General features: G+C 40.9%; 1 long non-coding RNA gene across 1 annotated transcript in view; it reads right to left on the bottom strand.

The window, feature by feature from the left end:
* LOC129656176 (uncharacterized) overlaps nucleotides 1-11006 on the bottom strand; it is a 47421-nt gene extending 36415 nt beyond the window's left edge. Inside the window, exon 1 of the long non-coding RNA XR_008716247.1 lies at nucleotides 10888-11006. This is a non-coding gene — a long non-coding RNA (uncharacterized LOC129656176). The remainder of the gene's footprint in view (nucleotides 1-10887) is intronic.
* Between the last annotated feature and the right edge of the window lie 12312 nt (nucleotides 11007-23318).

The following is a 23318-nucleotide window of genomic DNA, read 5'->3' as shown; positions in this document are numbered from 1 at the left end:
CCTGCCTTGAAGCCTTAAAAATAAAGAAACCCTGCTAGCCTAGTGAAGGGCTGGGACCAGCTAATTAGAGGCCCCCTTCCTGCATATTCTCTTCTCTCCACTGCAAAGAACAAGAACACCTCTCTCTTCACCCACATCTACAGTTATGAATGAATTTGTTTCAGAGGGGGGAAAAAAGGAGGAGGATAGGAGATAATGAGCCAAACAAGGGAAATGTCAAAGATCTCAGGAGACAGCAACTTGGGTCTAGGACTCAGCAGGTATATTGATGACTTTTTTTGGCTGATATTACAAGCTGATACTGGAGTCAAGCAGTCCTGAATAAAAATCCCATCTCCCTCACTTAGTAGCTCTGTGAACTCAGGCAAGTTGCTCAATGTCTCTGAGCCTGACTTTCTGTACTTGTAAAATAGGTATAATCAGGATATCTATCTCAAGTGAGACAGCATATGTAAAACAGTTACCGCAAATGCTTAACAACTACTGTTAGCTTCAGAATTTGGCCTGGACATCTCTAAAGTGGCTCAAGCATTTCTTCCCCAGGAAGTTCACTGGGACATCTACACTCCTCATCCCCTAATGACATCACTGTAAGTTTGGGTTCAGTTCCCAAACTTTGCACTCATTAAACACTTCTTTTTCACCACATTTATTAATCTGTGTTATCAACTGCTAAGGATCATAAATGCTTGAGAATAGACACAGCTGGAAACAAAGTCCCATATTTTCAAGATGACTTACTAAGAACATTATACATGAAGCAAGGCAGCTGGGCATGATATGAAATATAGAGAAACTTATTCTTCAACACACATTTATTAAGAACTTAGTACATGCCCTGTGCTAAATTATACTGGTTAACAAAACATAGATGGATTACAGTTGTGATAAATGCTAGCAGCAAATCAAAGTCTTGAGGCCACTGGAAGTGTTAATTAGAGCATTTTGTATTAGGCAGCTGTGGCTGCAATTAATGCTGGTCAGTAAACTACCCTAAGACTTAGTGCATTCAACAATAAGGACTTCTTATTCTCACTCACAAGTCTGCAGGTTGTCTGGGACACTTCTGCTTCAGACTCTGTTTTGACTCGGGTCGGCTACAAGCTTCCAGTTAGAGACATATCTGTTCTGTGTTCCTCATTCTGGGACTCTGGGCAAAGAGCCAACGGCTACTTAGAACTTGCTCTCCTAATGACAAGTGAAGACGCCCAAGTGGTCACAAGCAAACTCACAAGCATATTTAAAGACTTTGCCAGTCTCACATCCCCTAATATGTCCATGGCTTAAAGCAAGTCATAAACAAACCTAGCATCAGTGGAATGGCAAGTAGACCTCACTTACTCTAGTTTACTTGACAAAGCGTCTGTCCTTTCCCAAACTCTAGTCAGGCTTCTCTAAACTCTCTTTTCCACGAGCCCTGACTTTTGGCCTTTCATGTTCATCTCTGCATTGTTTAATTATAGCAAGAATCCTACTAAGTCAGTTTAGACAGAATCCCCCATTCTCAATACCTGAGAATTTACCTAAGTGTTTAATCAGGTTCCTCATCCTCCACTACCCTCAGTGGTCTTTTTAACCTTGCCTTTAGCAAGAATTCTGTTAGGTCATTTTAGCCAGAATACCCGCTTATTCCTGAGGTTTCTTTTTAGTAACTTTCCACCCACTCACCCTGCTCCTTGGCTATAAATCCCCCTATTTCTTTGTTGTATTTGGAGTTGAGCCCAGTCTCTCTCTCCTGCTACAAAGTCCATCCTATCACAACCATCCCCCTGAAGCAAGTCTGCCTTACCATCCTGTAATAAGTGTCATGAATAGTTTTTTCTTTAACACTTTCAAAATCACAGGGCAAAGGAAATCATTGAAAAGCAGAGAAGAGTAATCCAATAATCCTATCTCAAGTAACAATTGTACTAAAATTTGAAGGATACATCAGCATTCGCCAGGCAGAGAGAATTCAGTAGGCCTACCATGAATTAGTGCTTCCCTGGATTTAGAAAATTAACTCTTATTCCAGGCACCACTTTCTATGCTACCTGTCTAAGAAATAAATAATAACCAACACTCTTCTTTAGTCCACCTGCCACGTTACATGAAGGGATGGGCAATACTTCCCAATAGTGGTATGGGTATGCTGGGGAACATTTTTCTACTCCTAAAGAGAATTCTTTAATCCCTAAAGAACTATGTAAGACAATATAGATATGTGATACAAATGGTAGCACTTATTCTCCGTAATTGAAATGTATGAGAACCGTGGAACAAGGGTAAAAGTAGGATTTGTCCATCTATCATTATGACAAATAGACAGTTTATTGCTTTGCATTTGCTCAGCACTGCAGGAAAAGGGTCTAAGTTCAGAAAAATCTATTTCCCACAGAGCAATTATCAATTTTAATATTAAATTTTAAAATGATTTTTAATTTATCAACTGGTCCCTGAATTCAGGGTTGGAGCTGTCAGATCTCTGTCTTGGATATTAGGCTGATGATGGTTCATATCTAAAGTCCATAGATAATGAACATTTTGTAAATCTGTAATGTAGTTCTTTTTCTTCTCATTGTAAATTAATTGATCTTTTTGCCATTAGGGAGATGATCAACTGCCCTATTTTTCAGTCTCCCTCTCTTCTTTCTGTTTCAAATGCAAGGCAAAACATTCCAAAATGAAACCCAATTTTAATTAAAGTTACTCTGGCCCCTGAAAAGCGAAATTCTCCTCCTTCGCTGAGATTTTAAAGTTCCTTGTTTTGATGCAGAGTTGAAAAAGCAATAAAACAGGGGTGAGCAGTTTTAAAGTGAGGGGTCAGAAGAGTATTGGTCTCCTTTTGCCCTTCACTCTCCTGGCAATGAAACTTTCCTCTGATCTGGAGTTCAGAGCGCATCAGAAAATTTGTTTTCAGTTAAACCACAGATCAGAATCAACCCATGCTCACCAAATCTCACACATGGCAAGCCAAGGCTACCACCAAGACCAGAGTACCCCGTCCCAGTATCAAGGGTCAACTGACTTGATGCACAGAATTCAACAGTGTTTGAGGAAGTCAGAGACCAGGATGCATAACTGTACATTTTAGTTAACAAAGCTTAACTTTACCCCAAACTTGCAGGTCAGGAAGCAACAGTTAGAAGTGGACATGGAACATGGACATGGAACAACAGGCTGGTTCCAAATAGGAAAAGGAGTACATCAAGGCTGTATATTGTCACCCTGCTTATTTAACTTCTATACAGAGTACATCAGGAGAAACGCTGGGCTTGGATGAAGCATAAGCTGGAATTAAGATTGCCAGGAGAAATATCAATAACACAGATGAAACCACCCTATGGCAGAAAGGAAAGAAGGACTAAAGAGCCTCTTGATAAAAGTGAAAGAGGAGAGTGAAAACTTGGCTTAAAGTTCAACATTCAGAAAACTAAGATCACGGCATCTGGTCCTATCACTTCATGGCAAATAGATGGGGAAACAATGGAAACAGAGGCTGACTTAATTTTTTTGGGCTCCAAGATCACTGCAGATGGTGACTATAGCCATGAAATTAAAAGACGCTTACTCCTTGGAAGAAAAGTTATGACCAACCTAGATAGTATATTAAAAAGCAGAGACATTACTTTGCCAACAGATGTCTATCTAGTCAAGGCTATGGTTTTTTCACTAGTCATGTATGGATGTGAGAGTTGGACTATAAAGAAAGCTGAACGCCGAAGTATTGATGCTTTTGAACTGTGGTGTTGGAGAAGACTCTTAAGAGTCCCTTGGACTGCAAGGAGATCCAACCAGTCCCATCCTAAAGGGATCAGTCCTGAATATTCATTGGAAGGACTGATGTTGAAGCCGAAACTCCAATACTTCAGCCATCTGATGTGAAGAACTGACTCATTTGAAAAGACCCTGATGCTGGGAAAGATTGAAGGTGGGAGAAGGGGACGACAGAGGCTGAAGTGGTTGGATGGCATCACCGACTCAATGGCCATGAATCTGAGTGAACTCCGGGAGTTGGTAATGGAAAGGGAGGCCTGGCATCCTGCAGTCCACGAGGTCGCAAAAAGTCCAAAACAACTGAGCACTTGAACTGACTGAACTGAACTTTTCCCCAAAGCTTTAAAATCACCAGGTCCAAGATGGCACTATTCTATCGAGAACATACATAATAAAATGATTGAAATTCTCTTCAGGTAAACTGATTGAGAAATCAATATTTTATATGAATTCATAGTCTTCTACATAACTTCTGAAAATCTAAATATATATTACTCCTTCTTTTCACCTTTCAGAATCCTCCAATATTTCTAAAAGCCCATTACACAATGAGAGAACCAAACAAAGCAATTAGTATATTATCTTTGAGATTAGTGGATCCAAAGGGTAAGCTCCTTATCATCACAATCTTCTCTTCGGTGAAAATATTCTTATCATTTTATATGTATATGAGAACAAACAAGTTCACAGTGAATAGTACCATTTTCTCTGCAATTTAATGGAAACCAATAGACCTAAAGCCCTATGACGGTGAGGACATAACCTGTGCAGCCTCACCTAGCCTTAAAAAATGCCTGGCACATGAGTGACACAAAAATATTCCATGAATGAATAGATAAATATTTAAGTGTACTAATATATAAATGGATATATAAATGACTGTTACATTAGTATAAGACTGTTTAATAACATAAAATAACCCAAATCAGAAGAAAGAAGAGAAAATCTGGTTATCTTGTAAAAGTGTGATATTTTTTTCCCCAAAGGAAAAATTTCAAGGCTACTTTTCTTTCCCCCCTCAGGGAAAAGAAAGATCAATGGCAGCAGCCCAGCAGTCTCCAGAAGTCCTACAGTGTATGCAAACCTGATGGAGGAGAGAAAATTGAGGTGAGGAAATAGATTTCACTTTTGAGCTTTAAAGTAGTTATTATAAGCAATAGGGGAGAAATAATTATTTTTAAGTGATAAGCAGTACCTGGACAATGTGACAATCTTCTATTTAAATGTACCTTTGTGCAATGAGGCTATTTGGTGGGTATATGGTTTTACCCCTCCAGATGCCGTAAGTCTGTCAACTTGAAAAATAAATTTTGAGTCAAATCATATCAAGCAATAAGTTGTTGGTTGCTGCTGTCATTTTCCTAAAGAACATAATGGAAGGAATTCTTTGCTCGCTTCAGACAACAATACACCTTTTTTTTTTTTTTAAAGGATTCTGATTTGTTTTGTGCAAAATTGAAGAGCAGAGCTTTTTCCACATTATGACTTTTGGTGGCATGTCTTTGTGATTTTGAAACTGAATCCCTCTAAAACTGAGCTCCCCCATGAAGGTTATAATCCTCTCTATCCAAAACTTTATTCCCTTTCTTATCCCACCCTTGCTCCCCTCAGGATGGAGGAATATGAAAGAAAAGTGGGGCGTTCCAGAGAACAAACTCAAGCAGTTACTAATAAGGGAAGTAGGAGGATGCAGAAACAAAGGAAAAGCCATCAAGAAACAATGGTTGAGTGATAAAACAGAGTTTTAGTTCCTTCTCAAGGAATATACATAACAATCTGACACAGATCTTTGAGTTGTTCAACAGAAATTAAGACACCCACCCCTCAGGTAGAGAATGATGACTACATGCTAAGCATGAGCAGGTAGACCCCAGACTGCTTGGAACCAAAAGTATGATGCTTACAACTCCCCAAACATCATGCTGTTTCCTCACCAACAATCAATCAGGAAAAAGTCCATGAGCTACAACACTCACCTGAAATGCCGCTTATAAAAACCCTTTCCTGAAAGCCAGCATCAGCTGCCTGTTTTCCCTGTTTGGTGCCCTTCGGTGAACACTGTACTTTCCTTCACCACAGCCCAGTGTCAGTAGATTGGCTTAGCAGCACAGCAGGTTAGTGGACCCCAGTTCAGTTCATAACATTTCTTTTTTTCTTTTTGACAACTTACAACCTCTTCCATCACAGAAAGCAAAATAATCAAGAGGCAGGAGCACAAATGAGACTCTAGCAACATTAGAAATGAGAACTGCTTTTCTCTAGACATCCTGGAACGTGAAATCAAGTGGGCCGTAGGAAGCATCACTCTAAACAAAGCTGGTGGAGGTGATGGAATTTCAGCTAAGCTATTTCAAATCCTAAAAGATGATGCTGTGAAAGTGCTGCAATCAATATGCCAGCAAATTTGGAAAACTCAGCAGTGGCCACAGGACTGGAAAAGGTCAGTTTGCATTCCAATCCCAAAAAAAGGCAATGCCAAAGAATGCTCAAACTACCACACAATTGCACTCATCTCACATGCTAGCAAAATAATGCTCAAAATTCTCCAAGCTAGGCTTCAACCGTATGTGAACCGTGAACTCCCAGATGTTCAAGCTGGATTTAGAAAAGGCAGAGGAATCAGAGAGCAAATTGCCAACATCTGTTGGATCATAAGAAAACCAAAAGAGTTCCAAAAGAACATCTACTTCTGCTTCATTGCTTATGCTAAAGCCTTTGACTGTGTGGATCACAACAAACTATGGAAAATTTTGAAAGAGATGGGAATACCAGATCACCTGACCTGACTCCTGAGAAACCTGTATGCAGATCAGGAAGCAACAGTTTGAACCAGACATGGAACAAGGGACTGATTCCAAATTGGGAAAGGAGTACGTCAAGGTTGTATATTGTCACCCTGCTTATTTAACTTATATGCAGAGTACATCATGAGAAATGCCAGGCTAGATGAAGCACAAGCTGGAATCAAGACTGACAGGAGAAACATCAATAACCTCAGATATGCAGATGACAATACCCTTATGGCAGAAAGCAAAGAAGAATTAAAGAACCTCTTGATGAAAGTGAAAGAAGAGAGTGAAAAAGTTGGCTTAAAACTCAACATTCAAAAACTAAGGTCATCGCATCTGGTCCCATCACTTCATGACAAATAGATGGGGAAACAGTGGAAACAGTAGCTGACTTTATTTTTTGGGGCTCCAAAATCACTACAGATGGTGACTGCAGCCATGAAATTAAAAGACGCTTACTCCTTGGAAGGAAAGTTATGGCCAACCTAGAGAGCATATTCAAAAGCAGAGACATTACTTTGCCAACAAAGGTCCATCTAGTGAAAACTATGGAAATATGGTTTTTCCAGTAGTCCTGTATGGATGTGAGAGTTGGACTATAAAGAAAGCTGAGCACTGAAGAATTGATGCTTTTGAATTGTGGTGTTGAAGACTCTTGAAATTCCCTTAGATTGCAAGGAGATCCAACCAGTCCTTCCTAAAGGAAATCAATCCTGAATATTCATTGGAAGGACTGATGCTGAAGCTGAAACTCCAATACTTTGGCCACCTGATGGGAAGAACTGACACCCTGGAAAAGACCCTGATGCTGGGAAAGATTGAAAGCAGGATGAGATGGCTGGATGGCATTACTGACTTGATGGACATGAGTTTGAGCAAGCTCCAGGAGTTGGTGATGGATAGGGAAGCCTAGCATGCCTCAGTGCAAGGGTTGTAAAGAATCAGACACAAGTGAGCGACTGAACTGAATTGAACTTCCTGAGCATAAAATTCCATGCCTGCCTTTTACTGATTCATTCCAGTTGCCCATTGTCACCCCCGAACCCTAGTCACAATTTCATTCTACCACCTGAGTTTACAGAGCTGTTGAAAGAGGATGGGGAGATATCTTCTCGCACTATGCAGCTTTCCAGCTCTGCCACCGTTTGGCAGCAATTAGAACAAACTGCTACAGTGGGCTGGAATCCTCAGCAGCCTCTGTCCAGCCACTCCGAACCAATCAAGAGAGGAGACAGAGCAGGCTTAGCAGATAAAACATACCATTTTCCCTTGAAATCTACTGGGGCTTGTTTAACCACAGTTTTAGTCTCCAACAGAGTTGACTTGCAGGCTTTGTAAAGTATGATGAACCTTAAATGCCAAACAATTGAGGCTACTTAACATGGAAGGAAGATTGCCTCTAAGAAGCCTGGGGGCGGGGCCTGGGGGGGTGGGGGGAGTGCAATGACATTTACCATCCACATCAGAGCCAAAGATCTAGAAATGAAACTTCATTCTAGATAGTGGCTCTGATGATTGGGTGGAGGTGGCTCTGGAAGTAAAGACTAACTCTTGAATTTTAGAAAAATCCAATTCAGTTAAACATCTACAGAAGAACCAAGGACCAATGGGAGCCCCTACTTGGCAGAGTTCATGGGCTCCTGGCACCCTGATAAATACAAATAGAAACTCTCGTTGCATTTCTGGAAATAAGTCACTAATGTGTAATGTATAATCCTATATGTGAGCATATATGGATATGTGCTATGCTTAGTTGCTCAGTCATGTCCAGCTCTTTGTGACCCCATGGAATGCAGCCTTCCAGGCTCTTTGTCCATGGGACTTTTCAGGCAAGAATACTGGAGTGTATTGCTATTTCCTTCTTTAGGGGATCTTCCTGACCCAGGAATCGAACCTGTGTCTCCTGTGTCTTCTGCATTGCAGGCAGATTCTTTACTTGCTGAGCCATTGGGGAAGTATATATTCATTCTCAATTCCTAAAACTTATCATTTTTAAGGAATTAGCATGAAGACCAAGTTTGTTTCCTTTGCTTTCAACTGCTTCATGTCAGCTTATAAATGTACAAATCAGTCAAATATTCAAGCTAACAACATTTCATCAGTCTTACTTCGCCCTTAATAATTCATCCCTCTTATGTTTACTCTAATACTTGTGCAGCATAAATATGCATGATATGCGGCTGTGTGTGTTCAAGCACTTTCCTGGATACACTAACAGCAGGAGACTTTTGACCTTGGTCTGAAGAGGAAAAAGTTACTGCAGTAACTAATGACAGAAATGACAGTCTCATACTTTAAATTAAAGGGGAAAAGGGAGAAAAACATTCCCAAGAGAAAGTTCCTTACCAGCAATTTAGATTTCAGCCTAAGAGGTGCTTTTCTGTAAATTGCATTTGAAAACACTTGCTTTTTCCTGCATCAGGTTTAACAAGGGTAATACCTATCCTCTTGCCAAAAACCTTATAGAGATGTTGTGAGAAATAATAAAAGAATGTCTGTGGAGCCTCTGAGCTATCTGGAATAAAAATACTAATACATATAAAGGCTTCTTATTAACACTAGTAAATATCCTGCCAGGAAAAAAAAAAAAGCCACAATAAAAGTGAGATTTGGGTAATATCTACTAACCCCTAATCCAATTATTTTAGATGCTTTGATTATTTTCTTCCAGATTCTCTTAAATTTGTAAGGAGTGTTTCAGGTATTTAACATTTCTTTTCTCACTGTTTTGAGGATTTTCAGTATCTTGGCAAATAATACCAGGGATTAACAAGGACCAAGATGGGATCTATAGGTTGCTGGTGCCTCAGTTTCCCCACTGCAATCAAGAAACTATAAAAACATAAAGATTGAGACTTCTCGCTGCCTTTGTTGTATATCGCATGCTTTCAGTCTCAAAGGGATTTTTCCAGATATTTCAATTAGCTTTCTTGGTCTGTCTGAAAACTCTGTTTTCTGATCCCCTTTCCCCTAAAATATGCAAACTCAAATGCTTAGGCTGAATTGAACTCAATCATCCTTTACCATTTTTTTTCCAATGAAGAATCCTGTTCTGTCATCAAGTGAAAAAGAAAACAATACCTCCAAGATCTCATTTGCAGATATAATATTATGAGAGACCTGACACAGATTTATGTACCAGCTTGTAAGGGCACAATTAGGATCTTTATCTGCACAGGGAAATATAGGCCAAAAGGCATTTTTCATTTCCCAAACAAGCACCAACCAAACTGGGAGTCTGTTAAAGAAACAAGACATCAGGTCACATTAAGAAGTTTTTCTTAGTGATGTTTCCCTGGGCCCAGAAAATGACAGACCCAGAAAACAACATTAGTCCTAGCAGGAATGCCAAAACTATGCTGTAGGTATTGCTTTTATGTCTGGAGGGTCACAATTAACATATCAAATGTGCAGAGAAAAATGAACTTCTTTATTTTCTACAAGTGATAGAATCTTTCTCAAAAATTCTCACTCTGCTGGCTAGCTGATGGGGGTGGACGGTGGGGAGCAACAGTCTTTAACTTTAAATTTGCCTATTTATGATGTTTCAGCACTGCTCTGTTACATAGTTTCTTTGCGATAATTGTTCACTCATTCAAAGTTTACTCCTTAATGGAACAGCTCCTCTCTTTCCCCTCTTCTTTCAACAAATGAGGCTTGGATGTAGAGGATATATCTCAGGACATGGGGTTGGCGAGGCCCTTGGTCTCATGCTGGTATAAGGGCAGGGTCCATGGTGGGCTATCTGATCTAGTTTTGACTGTACCCAGGGCGAACATCCTACTGTGTTCATCTTTGAAGTGAGCAGCTGTAGCTGGTGAGTTCTTGAGGAACAAGGCCATCTCCCTTGATGCCTGACTCCAAAATTCGGTCGTCTTAGCCAAACCTGAAGCTATGCTGAGGTCAGTGACCCACATTTGGTGACCTAGATCTAGATCAGGTGCTCAGAACAAGTTTTACCATTTATTTCCTTATTTCCACTTTTTTGTCTACCATCTCATGAGATAGCAATATTTCTATATTCTCTTCCTCCTTAACCAGACCATTTCTTTCATCTTTCTCTTAGCCAGCTCAGACTTTGACAGTTTATTACAGTATAATAAATCACTGTAGACTGGGAGACTGAGTCAACATTTACATTAAGTCTAAAATCAAGATGGGCTTCCCAGGTGGCATTAGGGGTAAAGAATGAGGGTTTGATCCCTGGGTGGGAAAGATCCCCTGGAGGAGGGCATGGCAACCCACTCCAGAATTCTTGCTTTGAGAATCCAATGGACAGAGGAGCCTGGTGAGCTATGGTCTATAGGATCATGAAGAGTCAGACGTGACTGAAGCAACTTACCACACGTGCACTAAGATTAAGATGCCAGATCAATTTTATTCCTGGTGAGAGGCTTCTTCCTGATTTGTCAACAACCATCTTCCCAATGTATGTATCCTCATATAGCAGAAAGAGGAAGCAATCTCTCTCATGTTATCCCTCATAAAGAACACTAATCCCATCATGAAAGTTCCACCCTTATGACCTAATTACATCCTAAAGGCCCCTTTTCCAAATACTACCATTCTGAGGATTAAGGTATCAACACATGAATTTTGAGGGGACACAAATATTCAATTCTTAGCAACCATAGTTTTGATTCCTTTGTTCTGCATGGTACATCCCCTAACGCACACCTTCCAATGAACATATGAGTCATGCTTAACCTTGGAGGTAGGCGACTTCAAGAGAACAAAATTTAAGGGGAAAGAAACTATATAGCCTAATAATTCCAAAATATTATTTCCCTTGTTACAAAACACCAAAATTTAAAGACTTTTTAAAAGTGCAAAAGTTTAGAAATTAACAGTACCTATAGGTAGGTGAGAGCCTGAGCCTGTATATGTGTGCATATGAGCACACACATGTGGGTGTGAATGGTTCTCTATGTTTGTGTGACTGAGTATACAAGAGGTAGGGGTCTATAAAAACTCACAGGGAAGGTAGTCATCTTAGCCTAGGAGGGCAAGACCCTTTTGAATTAGTCCTACCTTCCCCATGTCAAAACTTACAGAGTATTTCATCACCTGCCATAGGTAATGGTGCCTTGAAAAAAGACATGAGCTGCCAGCCCAGAGCACACTCCCCTCTAGGAACATGAGTATTTCCTCCAGGAGGCATCAGGGAAATGTCAAATCACTGGAGGCTGCCTTTCCAACCCCAGCTGGCCTTGACCTGGGATAAAATACATGTTTCCTAAAAACACCTCATAATTTAGACTCTGCAACAGAGGTCCCTTCTGGATTTCCCACACACTACTTATTCTGCTCCCCCAGACTTCCTCACAGAGAATAGATAGACATAATGCTTCCATTCCATGCTATGGATTAAGCTGATGTTTAGACAATCTTTTGTTTTCCCTCTGGAATCAAGTTAAGTCTACCTTTTACTCTCAAATAATATCCCAGAAGTTATTTTTAAGTAGAATCAACTTTATGAAAAAAATGGATAAGAGGAAATAAAGTAAATGAAATTTCTTAGAGAAAATTCCATCTGGTAAATAATCATTTGCCATAAACTCTGGAGAAGTAAGTTGACCTAACATGGTAATCATCACACCTCACTTATAACCAGCCTCTTTTTACAGCTGAGAGTGTAGTTTGATGGCAGCTTTCAGCTATTCATATATTATTTATGAGTTTTGTAAGAAACATAAAGTTTGCAGGTAATCTGCTTTCTCTGTAACCTTTCTATTGCTGATAATACAAAAATGAGTGTAATTAAATTTGCTTTTTTGTCGATGTATGTCTCAGTCACTCAGTTGTCTACGATTCTTTGTGACCCCAAGGAATGTAGCCCACCAAGCTCCTCTGTCCATGGGATTTTTAGGGCAAGAATACTAGAGTGGCTATTTTCTTCTTCCAGGGGATCTTCCTGACCCAGGGATTGAACCATGTCTCCTGCATCTCCTGCAATGCAGCCAGATTCTTTACTGGCTGAGCTTTGTCAAAGACTATATAATTCTAAATAAACTAATTCAGTCTAACCTTTGCTTGAAAAATCCCAGGATTGAAGTTGCTCTTCCCAGTAGGGTTGTACAAAATGCCACAGTTTGGGAAGTTTGAATTAGATTCAAATCCAGTCTCACTATAAGCTTTCTCTTTTAGGGGAACTTGCTTTTAGTCTAATTTGATCATCCATAAAATAGAATAATACTCATAGGGTAATTAGGAGAAGTAAGTGAAATTAAGCCTGTAGGAACTGACTGAAGCCAGTCTTGGCACACTGAAAATATTCTTCCTCTCCAACCCTGGAAGCCGAGTCTAACAACACAGCAGCTTAACATGTCTGTGCACAGGAAGGAGACACTATTGTCAGATAACAAAATCTTCATACACTTTCCACTGTATGATTATGTTTCTTCTGAGCTTTGGACTCTGGCTGAGGCATCTACATAATAAACATAACATCACATGACAATCAACATCAAGGATATGGTCGATGATCAAAAAAGAATAGTAGCTGGCCCCAGAGGATGAAGATCCCAGACCACAGGTTCCATGCACAGGCAACTCTGTGCCGTTATCAGCAGACATGTCTCGTTGCTCAGTATCCCTGATGAATGGAGCAGGTGTAGGGCACTGAGAGAGATGAGATGGATATGCTGATGAATGAGACAGTCCTTGCACTCAAATGCTTATTGTCTCATTGGGGAACCAAGAAGTAAACCTGCAATTTCAGTTTCATGTAGTAAGTGCTGGCCAAGCTTAAGTTCTGGGTGCTATGAAGGAGAGTTTACCAGAGCAAATGGTACCCAAGCTGTGATCCGAAAACAGGGATGTTTCTAAAGCTACCAATGCCTGTTCACACATGAGGAAATCACTTATTTTTTTTCTGTATAGTTGACTTAAAATTTCTGCTCTTGTCATGTTCTCCCTCTCTCTTAGATAATTCTGTGTTAAGTATAATTTCATTTTTAGTTCTGAGCCTCAGTTTGTTTACTTCCCAAAACTTCTCAGTTGCTTTATAAAGTTATTAGTTAGCTGAATTCACCTAAGTGTAGGATACAGAAATTTCTCTGTGGTGAAGTAATGTCATGTATATTATATAGCACAAAGCACATGCTCTTTTTTATTTGTTCAAAGTTAAATGTGTGATAATACCCAGTTCAGTGGATTCAAAATACAATTTTTAAATGGCTAAAAATATATACACCTTTATCTCATGAAGCTCATATAATTTTGTACTTGATAAATAAACTGGGAACATGCTTGTTTGTTTATCTGGATTCTTTTTAATGTCATTTACAGAAACCCAGTTCAAATAACCAGAATAAAAGAGAAGTTTTCAGCTTTTCAGATAAGGCTGGATTTAGGTTCTCAGATATTGTCCCCAGTGCTCCTTCTCTCTTTCCCTCTTATCCATCCATCCATTCCTAGTTACTGCCTTCTTTTTGCACCACCAGATTTTTCATACCTAATGGTGCAAACAGTCCCCAGCAAATCAACCCAACGCTTCTGTTGACCTACAGTTAATTACAGAGAGAAGTCAGGGAGACTTTCCTAACAAATTCAGCAGAATTCCTGAGGATGACTCTGACTGGCTAAATCTGGGTCATCTGGCCATCTAGGAAGTATTGCAGGAGAAGAAGGAGGCAACTTGAGTGGCCAGTTGAGTCACACGGTCACCAACATGGCAGGGGAGGCAACTACTGCGACCAACATTTCACCAAGCCATAAGGAATGACCGCTGAAATAAAAAAGAGCTGGGCAGGGATCTCCCTGGTGGTCTGGCAGTTAACACTCCTGCTTAACACAGGTGACCATGGTTCAATCCCTGGTCGGGTAACTGGATCTCAAATGCCACAATATGTGTTCGCATGCCACAACTAAAGATCCTGCAAGCCACAACTATTAATAAGACCCAGCACAGCCAAATAAATAAATAAAAATAAATACATAAAAAAAGAGGTTGGGCAGACTAATTCATCATAACAGGAAACCATCGAACGTGAACCATTTGTGCACTAGACCAGGAGACTGAGTACGTGAGGCCTTATTGGTGGTTCAGCTTGAAAAAGGGTTGCCTCTGCTCTCAGTAAAAACCACCCCTAGAACCTGCAGGCACTTCGACCCATATTCCAAATCAAAGGAAATGAACGTTTCAAAGGTAAAGCTAAACTGTGGACTCAAGCTAAAGTCGAGGATTTTATCTCAGGAAAAATGACTGGAAATCCAAAGAAATCTTTCCTGGGAAGAAATCTCTATTAAACACATCCGGGCATCCAGTGGCACTGAGAAGCAAACGGAGGGAAATTCTTTAGCTGGTCACTTAAACATCCAGTAGTAAAACTCCAGTCCTTGATGGGAATTCTTCATTTTGAGGAGATCATAAGGAAATTAAGGCAGTTCCAAATTGGACAATAGAGATTTACATAATCTAAATGAAAGGTCTTATTTCACAGAATATAAGTGAAAAGTTAGAAAAATATGGATTATTTAGTGGATAGAGAAGAAGAAATTGATTTTTTTTGATTTCCCAAGTCCAAAATAATAAAAAAAAAAGTCACTTTTTATTTTTTTGATTTGCCCCAAGTCCCATATAAAGGGCTTCCCTGGTGGCTCAGTGGTAAAGAATGCTCCTTCCAGTGCAGAAAACTCAGCAAGAACTGGGTATTCAATCCCTGGGTCAGGAAGATCCCCTGCAGGAGGAATGGCAACCCACTCCAGTATTCTTGCCTGGAAAATCCCATGGGCAGAGGAGCCTGGTGGGCTACAGTCCACAGTGTCACAAAGAGTTGGACATGACTTAGCGACTAAACAGACACAGGTAGCTCAGTGGTAAAGAACCCACATGTCAATGCAGGAGACATAACATACATGGGTTCCAACCCTGGGTCAGGAAGTCCCCTGGAGGAGGGCATGGCAGCCCACTCCAGTATTCTTGCCTGGAGAATTCCATGGACAGAGGAGCCTGTGGGCTACAGTCCGTGGGGTCACAAAAAATTGGACATAACTGAAGTGACTTAGCATGCATGCACATAAGTCCCATAAAACAGATTAACTGCAAAAAAACGCTTCAAGCAACCACCAAAAAGCATTAAGCTGCTCTGTGTTATAAACTGTGCGAAGGGCTGAGGAAAAAACAATAAATGAGGCTTGGTCTTCTGGTAAAGTCAGTTTCATGGTTAAGATAGGCTCTTCAGCAGAGTATTAAAGTATAATATTCTACAGCAGAGGTTTATAAAAGGTGTGGATTTAAGAGGTCACACTTGCAACTCTGAGGCAATAATTATGTTCCTCTATATTGCCTGAAATTTCACCTTTGGAGCTCGATTCATCTGGGTTAGAAGACATCTCTTTTAAATTTTAAATAACACTGGAAAGCATATCACCTTAATCAGGATTGTCAGTTGTTCAAACTTGGTGTGAATTAATTAATCAAATCATTTCCCACTAACAAGCTTCTTAAATCAGTAAACTTAGTAAGTGTGTTTTTTTTTAGATAGGGGAGGGGCATGAGGAGCAAGGGTAACGCAAAAAGGGAATATTGGTTTTGCAGGATTAGAGAGCCTCCAAAGTCAGACTACCTCTAAGAGACCAATTAAGACTCAGCCTGGCCCAGGACAGTTGTATTTATTCCTTCGATGCACTGTATAAAGACATTTAAGAATACTCAGTAGTATAGAACGGACAATTAAGTAATTGACTGCATCTTATTTGGTGGACTCTAGGCTCATCAGGAAGAACTGAAATCAACTCCCCACTGCACATCTGCAATCTCCCCAGCCAAAGTCAGTTGATATTTGGGTCCTCAAGGCTTTGGGAGAAGTTGCCAGATGGAGATGAATCCAGGCCGACAACCACTATCAGGCATGTTCATTGAGATAATTAAACTGAATTTGTCTGACAATGGTAACCCATTATACCAGAAGGGGCTTGGTTCTAGGACCCGAGAGTAGGGTGAGACTTGCAGGTTCTGAGAGGGTGTGTGGACCTAAAACAATATCCGAGAAGACCTTACAGGCCTGGCAAGAAGCGCAACAGTGAAGACTGGGGACCAGAGCCTCCCTGTGTCTTCTGAATCTGTGTAAATAGCATGAATCCCATCCATCAGCAAGAGGGAAGGAAAGGAAGCTATGAACAGTGCCTGATGGAAGACATCTCATTTGTCCTCAAGGATAGGGATCAGAATTAACATGACATCTTGATAAAGAAGTAAAGCAGTATTTATGCCCAGGATGGCATGCAATAATTCAATACCCATTACAGAACTACTTATCATTAAGTAATTCTTATCATACAAATTATCATTTCAGTGAGGGAGACACAAAGTCCAAAGGGAAGATATTTAAAGGAAAGCGGGACAGGCATAATAGTTGACTTTCCAAAGTCCATTGTGAGTTTTTATCAGTAAGTGGTTCAGGAATGGGAATTTGACCTAACATAGACAATAAAACATGAGGGATACCTGCTAGGAATTTCTGGGAAAGGTGTCCTCATTCCTAAGGAAGAGACATTAGGAAAAAAAGATGGTCCTTCTTCCTCTGGACACAGTGTGTCTAGATGAAAAGAAAGTGAAAGTGTTAGTCGCTCAGTCCTGTCTGACTCTTTGTGATCCCATAGACTGTAGCCCACCAGGCTCCTCTGTCCGTGGAATTCTCCAGGCAAGAATACTGGAGTGGGTAGCCATTCCCTTCTCCAGGGGATCTTCCCAAGCCAGGGGTTGAACTCAGGTCTCCTGCATTGCAGGTAGATTTTTTACCATCTGGGCCATTGCAGTCATGTTGCCTCCAGCTCAAGAACAAAGACAACACATAGGAGAAAGCAGCACTAAGAGAACAGCTGAGAAATGGAGCTTGACCCTGACAGACCACACACAGAGCCATGGCTTTATGAACTTCTTGTTAGATGAGATGATACCTTTCACTTTTCTGTCACTTGCTACCGGGAGCATTTGACAGACAAGGCATGATAATTCTGATGCAATCCCCTCTGCATGGAGCATAGGTGGTTTATTATGCTTCAACCAGCACCACAGATTACTATATGGTGCAATGGCCTCTCTCGTCCCCACTCCTACCTATGCTCTACCCTATACCCAAATGCCACCACCCCAAGATCGTATCAGACTGTGCCTCTGCTGAAACACCTCTACAGGCTTTATATTTCATATAGGGACGACTCTCTAGCATGGCAAACAAGATCCTTGGGAATCTGGGCTTCACTTGCCATCCTGTCCAACTCCCACCATTCATTCCATGCACAGGTGCACTATTCTGCTCTTCCCTCTGTTCCACAGCACCTCTCTTTCTGTCTTTTGAGCCATTCATATGAAAGTCTGCAGCCTAAAATGCTCGTATCCTTCTTTTCTGTCTGGAAATCTACTTTTCCATCCATGCTCACCTCTGTGAAGCCTTTTTCTCACTCTCATTTGCTCCATATTTCATAGCAGCTGTGTCATGTCATTTTCATATATCTGTCTATATATGTCAATGTTCTCTAAAAGCCCATGGGCTCCTTGAGGCCATCTCTGTAACCACAGCACCAAGTTACGTTCTAGACCCATAATAGGCATTCAATTACTGGAATAAATAAGTGAATGAATGAACAAAGGAGTTCAACCCCCCAGGATTTAGAAAAGTTAGAAACAAATTCAATATTATCAAGAGTCCTTCTGAGTAAGAAACTACTTCTCACATCTCTTGAGGGTGTCACAGCTAACCAGCTCTCTTATGTTCCCACCCCACATGATGACTTATTCTATCACCTTAAGCTATATTTCTCATTACTGCTTATCCTTAAGACTGGGTCACTCTGGCGGACATGATATTTTTATACTGTATTTTAAGTGTGAATGTGAAAAACTGACTTCCAGCAACAACAAGGCTTTTCTGGATGGTTAACATAAATTTCATTATGTTAACTCAAATTATAAGAGAGTTAGGTAGTGACAAAGAGATTAGAACTAATATCTTGTATAGTTGAATAAACTAGTCCCTGAGTGTATTTGTTTATTGATCAGACACAATGTGCATAATGTATTTTGACCCAAAAAGTATTTTCAAAGAATAAAAATGTTGGTAAGAATTAAAATTTGGTCATATTTTAATATCAAACAATGTAATTAGTAACATTTATGCAAGCATTAGTAAGTATGGATATTTGTTGAGAGAATAAATATATTGGAGAAGGGAATGGCTACCTACTCCAGTATTCTTGTGATATTTGTTGAGAGAATGAATATATATGGAGAGATAAAACAGGCAAGAACGCAGCATAACATATCTAGGCATTCTACTGATGGAATTTTTCTCCAGGGCTCTGCTTCAGCTACTTGCCACTAGGACACAGACCACAGCATTTGGGGAGCTGACAAAGCCTCAGTTGTCGCGGGCAGTTTGCAAAGTTGGCTGCAAATGGAGGTTTTCTAAGTGGCTGCTCACAAAACCATGCTGGTGGCCTTAGTGCCTGGGAAATACCAAGAGCTAAATGCTTCCTGTCCTTCATTTTTGAATTTCATAGCCTGATGGCAGTCAGGCTGCAGGCATTGTATTCTGAAAGGCTTATTGCACTTTCTGAGAAGTTGAAGTCACTCAGCTTTTGCCCCCATGGCTTGGGACACCAACCGAGACATACTGCAATCACACAGCTGCAGTAGACGGTCTCTCGTGGCTTACTGCTTAATGATGTTGCCAACAGCAGACCTCCCTTCTATTGTGCCGACTCTCTGCCACCAACTCCCTTTTGCTTCTTTGAAGACTTTTTCTGTTTTTGTATTTACCTTATTTATCTTACCTTCACACTTCCCTGACCTGATTACCCTTAGACATAATCAACTCCTGTTTTCCTTTATGTATCAGTGGCTGCTGCTTGATGTTATGGTGTTATTTTAATACCATAATAGAAAATGATAAAGGCCAATCAATTACTTTGTATTATCCATTGTGCTCCATTGGGATTGATTTTCCTCTATGTAATCATGTTTGCAGCCATAAAAACAAAGATTAAAAAGGGGTTTCTTTCTATTTTTCATATTCAAAGGAGTCATATTAGTAACCCTGCCTCATAACGTAGCTGCTAAAAGCTAAATCTCATCTAGAGAAATGGTGTTCCTAGGAGGTGGTGAAAGCCATGAACAGGACTCAATGCCTCTCCTTGGACTTTGGTCTATGTCTTGAGTATTTATTCTCTATATTACTGTTTGGCAAAATCTGGCATCACATTTATTACCTAATGAATGGCAGTCTTGTGTGGGCTGCACTTTTTTGCATATCCTAAGAGGTTTCCATATTGTCATTCTGCCTTCTCCTCACCACATCAACTGCTAATCAACACCAAATCTCCCATGTCAAAGAGCCTAGAAAAGTACTGATAATGAATCTTCCCCAGGACTGAAGAGCCCTTCACTTACTGAAACTTCAGTTGCCTGCTGAGGCTCCCGATCTTTGAGAATAAATATACATTAGATGCAAGCAGAGCACAGAACAAACTCCAGAGATAGTACAAAGCGAGCAGACAGCTTGCAGGAGAGACCCACAGACCACAGAAGACTCCCAGCTCCTCCAGCAGGGAGATTTTCTGAGCCAGGAACTGGTTCAAAGAGATGAGCTACAGAGACAGAGTCTTCTAATCACTAGCTTTACATGCTCTGAGATTGACGCGCTGGTGGACAGCCTCAAACAGCAGCCCCAGATGCGATGGAGAACACAACTCCTCCAGAGGCCAGCTTGGCCCCAGAGCTGTCCTCCGCCAATTCCTGTGGCCACAGGTCAACTGGCCTTTTGCCTTTTGTTTGGTATAAAAAACCAATCCGGAAAACCCTGCCTGTAGGCATGCCTTGCAATGCTACTGTGTTGTCTGACCTCATTTTTATTACCAGAATGCTCCAGACTCTCTTTGCCTCCTCTTGCTCTTCAGCTGACCCTTTTCTCCGAAGTAGGCAGACAGCATACATTAAAAAACATTTTGATTATGAGGAGAATGTGGAGATGAGGATCAGTGTTTCTGATGCCAGTGTTCCCCTAGAGCATCCAGACATCTGGATGCTGGTGGAATCTCAGAGAAGATGCAGCCATTGGGGGAGCTCCTGGGGTCTGATTGGGCTGGGTCCTTCTAGTGCTGCTCACCCCCTTCTCTCCTCCAGAGGCCGCTAAGATTCTGCTCCCCTGGGTCCTGGGCTCTGAAAAATCACTGCTTTACTCAGTTGCCATAGTTCAGACTTTGTCCTGTTAGGCTGTGGTGGAGGCTCAATTGCTCCCATTTTTGTGAAAATGTGCATAATACAAAAAAGACAAAGAAGTATTCTGGACCGTGTGCTTTGAAAGGTGGTCCCCAAGCGGTGCTCTCTCCAGCCCCTCCCGGTACTTGCTGACTGAGGCCTCCCCCTTCCCAACCCTTGAGAATCCTCCCGGAACCTCCTCTGCAGCAGCCTCATCCACCTCGTCCCTGGGGGCAGCCCTGTCGCCTCACAAGCAAATGAAGCCTGAGGAAGAGAGGAAGGCCCTCCTCTCAACAAAGCCCCAGGCTCCTGTTTGCTCATTTGGTTAAAACAAAGTCTCCAACTGCCGCCCGCAGCACCCTCCCTTTGAGAGTTCAAGCTCAGAGCCACTGAGTAATTTTTATTGTAGAGCAGACAGTTGCTTAAATAGGTTGTCTCCAAGTGGTCATTATCTCCTCCTCCACCTCCACCTGCCACAGATTCCCTGGGTGCCGCCTCCCAGCTGCTGTCAGACCCGCCCACCGCTGCCAGCCTCTGTATAGAAGCAGAAGCACTGACATAGCAGTGGAAGTGGTCGAATGATCTGGAACTTTTAAGAAAGCATTCCAAATGCATCGTGATACTCGTAGCACTTTTAGAGGAGGGAGGGATGGGGTCAGCTTTCTTCCTAGGGGAAATTACCCAAATAGGTTTTAATGTATAGTTTGTGTTGTGATCATACAAAAAAAAAAAAAAAAAAAAGATACCCTCCAAACTGAGAGTTTCTTTGGCTGAAGAGGTCCTCTGGGGTTGGCTGTCTCTACTGCTATTCTGTTTTCCAAGAGAACCGGAGAGCGGTTTTCTAGGAAGCTGTTGCAGGACCCGGCCTCTGAGGTCCCCTCCCAAACCTACCTGCCTGCCATCCGCCGACTTCCTCCTTTTCTGCCGATCATCGCGATCAAGCTTCCTTCTCTGCCGATCATCGCGGACCCTCCCCACCCTCTCCCACCCCACGTCTGACTCTGTTGTAGCTCCTTCCTCTTTTCTTCTCTCCAGCTCAAGCAGAGAAGCCTTTCCGAATCAAAAGCAGCTTCGCCAAGCCGTTATCAGCAGATTGATATCTAATACAAAGCGTTGCTTGGTGGCCTTTATCCTATTGCCCAGGTTGGGCCCAGCCCTAATTCCACTGCACCCCACTCCACCTAACACCCCAGCTTTCTGGGTTGTGGCATATCCCAGAAAGGTAATTCCATAAAATTAGGTTGAAATCAAGGGTTCCAAAAGTTGTTTGGGGCCAGATTTTGGCAATGTGCTAATGGGCATTGTTTCCCTATTTTCTGAAAATAATTTTGATGCGTTCAAGAGGAGACATTGTTACTTCCTAACACATCTAGTGAATTATGTTCCAATATAAGGAAAGCAGGCTAGTTGTGAAATCTCAACATCTGCCCTAATTTACTGGCTTCTACATTAATGATGTTAATTGCACTCAATATAACCTATTGTTGAATTCCCTCGGGATCTTGGAAAAACTATCAAAAACAATGTGAGATGGATTTAGTGTGTGAAATCCAACAGACATTTGTCTTTTTTTTTTTCTTTTTTCTCTTTTTTTTTTTGGCTTTGCCTTTTTATTAAGTTAGAATTTATAATTCTCAATAGCCCATATGGAATACATTTCAAGTGATATGAATGAAATTGTCTCCTGAAATTAATTTCTCACATAAAACTGAACTGAGTTAACCCTTCTCATAAGCAGCTAACAGGTAAAGAATATCCAGTGTGTTAACTTCAGTTTTGGAATATTCTTTATATTAAATAGATTACTGGAGCAAATAGCCCAACTAACTCATTTGTAAAAGGCATTTTAAAGGTGTATGTCTCTGAAATCTTCTTTTGCACCTATCTTAAATTTCAAGGCACAGTATTATAAAGTATTCTTGGGTACCTGCCACCATTTAGTGTTGTAATAAGAGCAAAGCAGTAAGAACTTCTCTGTAGATTTCAAAACCAAAAGCTGGTTACTTGCTCAAAATATATTTATCATTGGGGAAAAAGGACTTAACAATTATTTCCCCTAATAAGAGTTACCAATATTTTAATGCTTAAAATGTCCTGGGTACTGCATTGAGCACTTTATAGGCATTGACTGACCCTCACAGAAACTTTTTAAGGGAGTCTTATCACCTTCTTTTTACAGCTAAGGAAACAGAAGAGGTGAAGGCTCACGCTCAAGGGTATGTGGTAGAATCCAAATGGAACCCCGTCTTTTTTCACATCACAGAAGTGTTATGAAAGCAAGAAGACACAAAAAGGGATGTTTGGGGGGGAGGGTTGTTTTAGCTATTTTTTATTTTTACTTTTATTTTTTATTAAAGTATAGTTGATTTACAATGTCTTATTAGTTTCAAGTGTACAGCAAAGTCAGTTACACACACACACACATACATATATTCTTTTTTAGATTCTTTTCCCTTGTTCAGTTCAGTTCAGTCATTCAGTTGTGTCCGACTCTTTGTGACCTCATGGACTGCAGCACGCCAGGCCTCCCTGTCCATCGCCAACTCCCAGAGTTTACTCAAACTCATGTCCAT

This window comes from Bubalus kerabau, chromosome 6 (assembly GCF_029407905.1).
Source record: "Bubalus kerabau isolate K-KA32 ecotype Philippines breed swamp buffalo chromosome 6, PCC_UOA_SB_1v2, whole genome shotgun sequence".
In the NCBI taxonomy this organism is placed as follows: Eukaryota; Metazoa; Chordata; class Mammalia; order Artiodactyla; family Bovidae; genus Bubalus; species Bubalus kerabau.
The sequence above is the reverse complement of the archived record's forward strand: the minus strand, read 5'-3'. Positions and strand labels throughout refer to the sequence as shown.